The sequence below is a fragment of the Notechis scutatus genome, unplaced genomic scaffold (assembly GCF_049901735.1).
Source record: "Notechis scutatus isolate UNSWTSFEM ecotype Mainland unplaced genomic scaffold, rNotScu1.2 NSCUCTG222, whole genome shotgun sequence".
Taxonomy (NCBI): Eukaryota; Metazoa; Chordata; class Lepidosauria; order Squamata; family Elapidae; genus Notechis; species Notechis scutatus.
The window spans coordinates 4951-15415 of NW_028263090.1; the positions used below are offsets into that span (position 1 = coordinate 4951).

Below are 10465 nucleotides of genomic sequence, written 5' to 3' on the forward strand. Positions count from 1 at the left end.
AAATTGGGGGAGTGTATAAGGCAAAAGGGTGGCAAGCTCGAATTGACAATTAAAGGGGACATCTGGATTATTAGAATTAGGATGGAACCTATTGAACAATGAATGGAATAATAGTATGTGATGAAATTGCAAATGTGACAGATAAAAGTAAGTATATGTACTGAATATAGAAATGAAATAAGAACCTTAGATAATACTTTAAAACAAGATATGAGAATATTTAAAGAAAAATGAAATAAGTTATGATATGAATTGGAATTGGATAAGTGTAATGAATATAAGAATATTTGAGAATATTTAAAGGAAAATGGAATAAGTAATAATACGATATGAAATTGAACACAAAAGATGAATATCTAACTATGGTCATTTTGTATTGAAATGTAAAAACCTGGAACCACGCTGTTCACCAAGAGATGTTTTTTTTAAATATAAAAATAAAATAAAAAATTAAAACAAAAGAAAGGGAGGCAGGGGAACATGGGATATGGGTTTCTGCATCCCCAGGTCTCTAAGAAGGAGGTTGAAAGAGGATTTTGCATGTCTGTTTTCCGTCTGCAACACGAAACTCCTGAGCTCCCCTTCCCTCCCTCCCTTCCCCACATGGGGTGAGAGGCTGCCTTGATTTCTCCATCTCTTTTCACTTGGTTGTCTCTGACTTCTCCCTCTCTGTGCATGTGTTTGTTTTTGGGTGTGATTTTTTTCAACTATGCAAAGTTCTGATAACTAGTTTTTCATTAAAGTTCATTTTATTCTTGGAATCTGGCCACACTATTACATCAACCCCTTTGTGAAGGTGTCACTGAGCATCTGTTTTCAAAATAAAGAAAATGTTGCTTCCATTTCACACCTGTGACATGCTCAGACATTAACTGTCTCTTGGGATTGTCTCTTTAACCACGATGCCAACAAATGTCACACTTCTTTTTGTCTTCATCCACAGGTGCCGTGTATTCCCTCTGGGGCCAATTTCAAGAATGAAGCTCCCAAACCTCTCCATTCCAGATGACGGATTTAATTCAATCTCTGCCCCTGTCATTATGAACCACATAGGGATTATTTCCCTTTCATTTCCCTGCAGAGAAAGGCCCAACAAACTCTGAGTGCAAGAACCAGCTGACTTATCCAGGGATCCCTCCTGAGAGGGAGAATTATGATCAAAGTTTCAGCTCTGCTCTGTGGCCGAATCCTCCCGGGAGACTCTGGGCAGAGACAGGGAGCTTCTCTCTTCTCCCCCTGACCCCGGAGGCCCCAGATGGAAACTTTCCCTGCTGGAGAACTTGGCTTCAGGCAAAAAGTTTCATTGAACAATTTGAGAACTTTGAACTTCTCTCCTCCTTAAAGATCAGGGCTGCCTGGATCCCTTCCCAGCAAAGTTTGCTCCCCTGGGGAAAAGAAGGGCAAATGGAGCCCCCAAGAAGCCCCTTCTCCATCTCTGCTTCCTTACAATTCAAGGGCTGAAAGTTTCTCCTCCCCCCACAAGTCCCCTCTTTATGCCCAGGAGGGTTGGGGGTCCTGGCTGTGGTTGGGCAACTCCTTTCCCCCTCTTCCCATTGGGGCGATGGCTGGGCAAACCACCTTTGGGGTCCCTGCAGAGGCAGAAGAGGGAGGCCGCTGGGCAGCCCAACTAGGTTGGTTAGCATTAAAGTTGGACTGCTCAATTTGTGGTAAGAGTGTGTGGGTGATTGTGTATGAATGCTTCATTGGCCAAGTGTGATTAGACACACAAGGAATCTGTCTTGGTGCAAATGCTCTCAGTGTCCATAAAAGAAAAGATACATTCATCAAGAATCATAAGGTACAACACTTAATGATAGTCATAGGAAACAAAAAGCAATCAAATCATACTAGGAAACAGTCAAAAAATCATTAGGATACAAGCAACGAAGTTAAAATCATACAGTCACAAGTGTGTGTGTGTGTGTGTGTGTGTGAGAGAGAGAGAGAGAGAGAGAGAGAAGTCCAACCTCCAATAGACATTCTACCCATCCTATAGAGTCTATACAGACAGTATATATTCTATACATCCCAGGATTTCTCCCCTCCCCCCAGGGTGGAATCTTGCCAGGCGTGGGAAAATCCGCCGCTCCTTTCCCACGGGAGGGGCACCCAGGCCCTTTTCCCACGGCCTTCCACACTCCTCCGCCCCCGCCCAAGGGGGAACCCCGAAAGGCCCTTTGGTTCCCCCCAGCAGCCTCTGGGACCCCCCAAAAAACACCCCGCCCTGCCTGCGCACAAAGTCCCACCATCGCTCCAGGGTCCCCACGCGACCAGTTCAAAGGCGGGGAAAGGGGAGGAGCCCAATCCTGGCCCCGCCTCCCCACAGGGGGCAGAGCAGAGCCGATTCCCATCGCGAGACCCCCGCTCCCGCCCCGCGGAGATGCCCCCTCCTTCCCGCCCGGGAAGCCTCGCAGCGCCGGGTGCAGAAAGCCGGGAGCTGCAGTTTCAGAGGAAGAAGGCGCATGCGCGAGTGAATGTTGCCCGTAGCTTCCGGATGGAGAGACGATTCCACCTGTGAGGCTCTTTTCCAAGGAAGGCCGGAAGTAGGCATTCCTTTCCGCTCTAGGACCTCGCAGCTCTCTGGCCTTAACCCTTGCGCTGCGCCTCGATCAGTCAGGCATAGATGACGCGGACTACAGAACACATGAACCACCCAGTCTCCCTTGGCGTTGGCCCTTTCTCAAGCCCTGAGACGCTCCTTTGCGGCCCATCATCCACTCCCCGCTCCCGTCAGGCCTCAACGCCGCCCTGCCTCTTGCCGGCCTCTGCTTCTCTCCATGCCCAGCCTGATGGGAAGGGCGAAGGCTTCAACCCGCCCCCGCCGCTGCAAGAGGGTCTGGCAGGGAGGAGCCGCCCTAAGGAAGCGGGTCCTCCTTTCCGCTCTCAGGATGTCACAACTCTCTGGGCTTAACCCTTACGCTGCACTCTGCTCTGGCAGGCGGAGATGAGAGAGACGAACTCTCTATCAGCCATGAAGTACGACTACAGGGCGTCCCTGGGCCTTTCTCGAGAGCTGAGCTCCTCCGTGTCCCATCATCCCCTCCCCGCACCCGTCTGGTCTCAAGGCCGCTGGGATTGGGGCGCAAAGGCGCGTCCCTCTCCTGCCTCCCTCTCGCAAGGGGAGCTGCCGTGGCTGGCCGGGACCACCAGGGGCGCTCCACAGGCGGCCTGCGAGCCTCAAGAAAGGGACTGAGCATGCGCGTGTCTGCCTCTTGCGCGCCTCGGCTTCTCTCGCTCCCCAGCCTGATGGAAAGTCCCGGGGGAGGGAGGGGGAAGAGGGGTGGGGGAGGGCTTCTTCCCGGGTACATTGTGTCCCCCCCACCCTTTGCACCAAATATGCACCCCCCAGCCTCCCCGGGTCCAAGAGGCTGCAAGAGGGTCTGGCAGGGAGGAGCCTCCCCAGGAAGGGGGTCCCGCCAGATGGCAGGCTGGAGCGGGGCGGGGGCTCGCAAGGAGGGGGGTTCCTATCCTCCGAGCCCCAATCGCAGCCAGTGCAGGAGTTTCTCTCCTTTGAGGCTTCTTTCCCACTTGATGCCAGGAACGTTTGGATGCTCTTTGGGAGCCCCCGGGAAGGAATCTCGCCTTTAGGGGTCTCCCCACAAATGCCAAGCAAAGGGGAGGGGAGTGGCCACTGTCCTCTCCTCCCCTCCCCCAGACAATCCAGGACTTCCTGCAGGGGAGCAGCTGATGGCAGCATTGCTGGGGGTCCCATGCACAGACTGGGAGGGGGCGTTTTGGGAGTGTGGGATACCAGCCCCTCCCCATTCTGTGTGTGTGTGTGTGTTTGTTTGTGTGTCCATCTGCCTGCCTGGCCCTTTCCGGCCCTTCAGCTGGACTGTGGGGTTGGTGGGTGAGTCCAGTCGAGACTCAGCCTGGATCCCCCTTGTTAAGCCTGCATTCCCCAACGGGTGTTAAGGAAAACAAACTAAACAGAACGTGCAGCGAAGTCAGATAGGAAGACAGGTAAATGTGTGAGATAAGTTTTCTAGTTAACACGCAGTAAAAATACAGATACGCTTGTGCTATCAAAAATATTGTTTATTCCATTTAAGAATTATAGCATAGTCAAATAAATGGTCCATTAGTCATATATCAATTTTCAGTCAAGTCTTGTCGGGGATACTCTATTTGCCAAAGTCCGTGTTGAATAGCCAATGTCAGTTCACTTACAATAAATCTGTCCAATCTTTATTTTCTCTCCGTTGAGAAATATCAACACTCCTTCTTCTCTCCCCTTTTCAGCAAGAACGCATTCATCAATCCATTCAGTAATTAGAGATCAGTAGGCCAGAGAGAGAGAGCTGAAATTGCCTCGCTTCTGATATAGTGCTTTTTCAACCACACCCTTAATTACATTCTTGCTGTTAAAGTTACACACACTTTAACTAACAAACCATGATACCATATTTATTATTTTTACCCAAACCAGTTAGGGTAAACAATGTTATCCCTAACATTCTCCCCTTTTGGGTAATAATAATAATATTACAATAATATAACCATTTACACCTTTAAATCATAATTGTCACAACTCTCTTTAAATTTTACACCTTGTGCTTTTGTAAACTGGTCTGCAATATTTTCTTCCGTCATGCAGTACTCAAGTTTAATTAGACCATTTTTTACAGATTCTCTAACATTTAAGTATCTTTAATCAGTATGCTTTGATCTAGTCTTTACAGCAATATTAGTAGCTAATTGTATAGCTGCCTGGTTGTCCTCGTATACAATAATAGAATCTTTAACAGTTATACCCATGTCAAATAATAACTGTTTGTACAGAATTAAGTCAGTGCATAGTAATGACAGACATGAAAATTCTGCTTCCATCGTTGACAAGCTAATATGCTGTTGTCTGATTGACCTCCACCCTATTAAAGTCTTACCAAATAATATAGCCATCCCAGATGTTGATTTTCTAGTGTTTATGTCAGTTGCAAAACTTGCATCTGCATAGGCACTAAGATTCAAATCACCTTTTGGCTCTAGATACAATGCATGGTGCATTGTTCCTTTAAGATATCTTAAAATTCTCTTTAATGCTTGCCAATGACATTGATGTGGATCATTATTAAATCATGCCAGCTGATTAATACTATAAGCTATATCTGGCCTAGACCAATTGCTTATATATGATAAGCTACCAATCAAAGATTGATATATGGTCTTATCAAATTTTGGACTTTGAGCATCAATTTTGCAAATTTCCTGACTCATTGGAGTCTTTGCAGGCTTACAAAGTTCCATTTTATACAATTTAATTAATTGGCAAATTTTATCCTCTTGAGATATCTTAAATCCTTTTGTTGTTTTGTTAATTGTCAATCCTAGATACTTTTTAATTTCACCTAAATGCTTTAATTTTATCCTTTTGGCTAATAATGAAATAATCTCAGTAGCTTCATTATTGGTCTTAGTAATCAAAGCAATATCATCTGTAAATAATAACAATAATGACACTGTTCCATTATTTTCTCTTTTAAACATACATGGATCTGCTAAACCAGATTTAAACCTTATATTGTTTAATTCTTTCACAATATATTGGTTCCATTCATAGCCAGATTGTTTCAATCCATATAAACTCTTCTTGAGTTTCCAACAATCATTGCTATTTACTTTATTATCATTTATACCAATTGGTTTTTTCAAATATATTGTATGCTGCAATGGTGCATGCAGATATGCAGTTTCTACATCTAAATGGTTAACTATATAATTCTTCTTAGCTGCCCACACTAAAGCTGCTCTTAAAGTTGTAGCCTTAAGATTTGGTGCAAATACCTCATCATAATCAAATACATTTTGGTTAAATCCTTGTGCTACTAATCTAGCCTTATAAGTTACTTTCCCATTATTTCCAGGCTTTACTTTAAATATCCATTTGCACCCAATGGATTTTTCTCCTGGAGGGAATTTGGTTTCTTCATAAACCTTCATTTCCTTTAAAGAATTTAACTCTTTTTCCATTGCTTTTTGCCAATTCTCCTGATCCTTAGCAGGATACATCTTAAGTTCATCTATGCTAGTAGGAACTTTATTTACTTGGCAAACAATACTTGCCTGATATCTTTCAGGTGGTCTGGTTATACGCGTTGTGCATCTAGGTATAACTGGACTTACGGGTGGACTTTCCTTTATTTCCTGTTCTTGACTATCTATCTCTTCTTGATCAATTATCTCCTCTTGATCTGATTCTATTTGCTCTTCATGGACTTCTTCTTTAATTGGACTTTTCTTATAACTAGTCTTTTCTTTCTGCCTCTTGTAGTGTTCTATTATAACATCATTATCTGAATCTTGCTCTAATCTATTCCATCCTATATGTTCTAGGAATTGTGCACTAGCACTGCAGTATACTCTAGATGTACCTGGTTCCCAGAATCTATAAGATCTATGGTTTGCTTGATATCCAACAAAAATTAATCTTTTAGCTCTACGTTGTCCTTTGTGCCTGAGTTGTGTAGGTATATGCACCCATGCTGGTGCACCAAATGTGTGAATATAACTCAAATCAGGTTTCCTACCATGCCACAGAGTGAATGGTAATTCACCTGTTGTTGAATTAACAACATTGTTTAATATGTGATTACCACACATTATAGCTTCTCCCCACAAATTGTCAGGTAATCCAGAATCAGATAACATTGCCCTTCCCATTGATTGCAGTGTTTGGCCTAGTCTCTCTATAAATGCATTATGTTGAGGCCTATATGGTGCAGACTTTTTATGTTAAATACCTGCCATTCTAAGTCTATTCTGGAATTTATTATTTGTAAATTCCGTACCATTATCTGTTATAAGAGTAATTTCTTTTTAGTTTTCCTCTCTGCAAATTTTAACCAATTAAAGAAATTTGTATACGTTTCAGTTTTTCTCTTCATTAGAAAACAGAAACCATACCTAGAATAGTGGTCCATTATGCTTAATATGTATCTAGCACCACCTACACTTGGCTTTTTAGGACCTATTATATCGGCAAATACTACCTCTAAAGGCTCTTTGGTAGTAAATCCATCAACTCTATTTGCCGGTATAACTTTGCTTTTGTTTTGATTGCAAGCAGAACATTGCAAATACTTATTACAAGGTTTCAAACTTATTCCTTTAGATAGTTGAACAGTTCTCTTAATCTTTTTAAAATTTAAATGACCTAGCCGTCGGTGTAACAAGTGAATACATTCATCATGAGGTTTCTTATTATCATAAACTGTGTTAGCCAACTCTAAACCATTATCATTTAACACATATAATTCACCTCTTAAAGATGCAGTAATTTTCTTATCTTCTTTTTCAATTAAACAAGTATCTCCCCTAAAGGTAACTATGTATCCTAATTTAACCAACATTCTAACTGAAAGCAAATTAAATTTAAGTTGAGGTACATATAACATTTTTATGTTCTCATTTATACTAGAACAATGAGCTATACCTTCACCTTTTGCCTTCAATTTCCATCCGTTTGCCAATGAGATATGCTGTGAACTCATGGACATTTTTACAAATTTTTTGTTATCATTTGTAATACAGTGGGATGCACCACTGTCAACCACCCATAAATTATTTTTTACAACTCCATTACTATACATTGCTAACTCATAATTCTTATTTCTTCTTTGATGGCTTACAGCATTCTGGCTTGCATTCTGGCGCTTTGGTTTCTTACAAAATCTTGCCAAATGTCTCTCCCTCCACAATTAAAACACTTTTAATTGCGAATGCAGTAGGAGATTCATTATTTTCCTTTTGAGGTTGCTCCCTCCTTAACTGATCTCTTTCAAGCCTTCTTCTGGCCTCTTCAATCAATCTGCCAGTGATATCAGTTAATGTTAGACTTTCTTTAGACAATATTTCAAGAGAAGTTACGTAGTCATCAAAACTTTCGTCTAATGAAGATAGAATTATGTAGACCTGGTGTAGATCAGAGAAAATTAACTCCTTCTCATGAAGTTCTTGAAAAATGCTTTTCATAGTATTCAAGTGTCTCAGCATATCACCATTCTTTTGGAGATATGTGCGGAAAAGCTTCTGTGTTAGATTTATGTGAGCACCAACATTATCTCGAACATAAATCCTCCTCAGTTTTTGCCAACACCCAACAGCTGTTTGCTCTCCACGTATATGAACAAGCTGCTGATCAGTTAATGTTAGTCCTATGATGCAAAGTGCTTGTTCATTTTTCTGTTTAAAGTCTTCTATTTTTTGTCTATCTTCCTCATCTGCAGGATCCCATTCTTCTACATTTGGTGGGTTTTCTATTATGTTCCACAGACCTTCTCTTCGTAGAAGTAGACTACATTTCATAGACCATGAAACATAGTTTGTTCCATCCAGCTTGGATATAAGGGACAAACTTTGTAGACTGACTTGTGCCATGTTTCACTATATGGATATAAAACTATAATTGATAAAACACAGCTGTCTGTTTACTGTAACGTGTAACACAAAATCTCACTTTTTACATAAACCTGTTTTTATCCTAGTGAAACTGACTTAGCAGTCTCCCTGGGCCCATAACCAGTGTTAAGCCTGCATTCCCCAACGGGTGTTAAGGAAAACAAACTAAACAGAACGTGCAGCGAAGTCAGATAGGAAGACAGGTAAATGTGTGAGATAAGTTTTCTAGTTAACACGCAGTAAAAATACAGATACGCTTGTGCTATCAAAAATATTGTTTATTCCATTTAAGAATTATAGCATAGTCAAATAAACGGTCCATTAGTCATATATCAATTTTCAGTCAAGTCTTGTCGGGGATACTCTATTTGCCAAAGTCCGTGTTGAATAGCCAATGTCAGTTCACTTACAATAAATCTGTCCAATCTTTATTTTCTCTCCGTTGAGAAATATCAACACTCCTTCTTCTCTCCCCTTTTCAGCAAGAACGCATTCATCAATCCATTCAGTAATTAGAGATCAGTAGGCCAGAGAGAGAGAGCTGAAATTGCCTCGCTTCTGATATAGTGCTTTTACAACCACACCCTTAATTACATTCTTGCTGTTAAAGTTACACACACTTTAACTAACAAACCATGATACCATATTTATTATTTTTACCCAAACCAGTTAGGGTAAACAATGTTATTCCTAACACCCCTCCCCTCCGCAGGTGGGAGGCCCAGAGGGTGGGAGAGGGCTGGGAAGGGCCGTTTCTACCCAGCTCCAAGGCCGGGAACCCTGGCAAGGCCCCCTCCACCCCCGGGGCCATGTGAGGGAGGCTTCCATGGCCCTGAAGAGCCAGCCTGGAGGGGCCGGATCCCAGGCACTTGGGACGCCCCTCTCAGCCAGGGACCCTGGGAGGAGGAGGAGAGCTGGAGCTGCCCAAAGGGACGGAGCAGATGGGCAGAGGCCCAAAAATGTGGACCCTTTCCGGCCAAGAGAAAGGAGGGAAACCCTCCTTTGCAAAGCAGAGGAAGAACCAGCCCAGCCAGGACTGACTTTGGTGGAAGGCGGCTTATCTGGGGGGAAGAGGGGCAGCTGCATCCCCAAAACTCCCTTTAATCTGGAGGTGTTTTTCCCTAAAGAGATCCCAGATGACTGCGATCGGCTGGAGAGAGGAAAGGATCCCCCTGGACCACAAGAGAAGCTTCTCCCTGTCTGGAGGGGGCTGAAGGGGGCTCCCTGCTCTCCCCACAGACACCATGCCAGCCCCGGGAGGGAAAGGGGGTTGCAGAGCAGCAGAGGGAGGGGAAGCCCCCCGTCCTTCTGGGAAAGGGGCCTGGGGGGACTCTGGCCCAGCCTCAGGACAAGCAGCCCCCAGGAAGGAGGAAGCGCCAGTCTGGGGCTCCCCAGCCCCCCACTTCAGGGAGGGGGCTGCCAGGAGGGACCCTGGGAACGGGGGCTACCTCCCCCACCCTCTGCGGCCGGAGCAGGAAGGTCGCCTGAGGTTCAGGTGGGGGGCTGGGGGTCCCACTTGGATCCCTTCCCGGCCCCCTGTCCCTGGATACGGGAGCTGGGTTTGGGGGTGGAGGGGAGGCCTTTGCCCGGCTGAAGAAGGAGGCTCCTTCCTGGGGAGCAGAGCTGCTCAGGCCCCCGCCTGTCCCAGGCCTCCCTGCCCGCCTCTCCTGGGGCCAAGACCGGATGGAGCAAAGGCCTCCCTTCCCCTTTGCTTGGCCCAGATCCCTTCCCTCCTCCCGGTTCAGGGCTGGCAAAGGGCCGCAGAGGGAGAGGATCCAGCCCTTCCACCCCCCTTCCTTCCTTGTCTCCCAGGCTGGAATGGAGGGGATCCCCCAGGCAAGAGGGACCCTGCACAGCCCCCAACAGCCACACTCCGTGTGTGCGTGTCTCTCTCTCTCTCTCTCTCTCTCTCTCTCTCTGGGGATCCAAGTGGGGACCCAGGCCAGGTAAGGAAGGCGGCAAAGTCCCAGGAGGCCCCACCTGCCTCGCTTCGTCACAGTCACACTCTGGGCCTTTGGTCGCCATTGTGGGTCTTTGTGTTCAATGTGGCTGCCCCATTTGGGAAGGA

At 45.0% G+C, this 10465-nt stretch overlaps 1 long non-coding RNA gene across 1 annotated transcript; it reads right to left on the reverse strand.

Moving 5' to 3' along the window:
• Positions 1–432: 432 nt before the first annotated feature.
• Positions 433–2811, reverse strand: LOC148128670 (uncharacterized). Its single transcript, XR_015746205.1, has 2 exons — positions 2513–2811; positions 433–1075 (listed from the first exon to the last, which is right to left on the reverse strand). It is a non-coding gene; the product is annotated as an uncharacterized LOC148128670 (long non-coding RNA).
• Positions 2812–10465: the final 7654 nt, after the last annotated feature.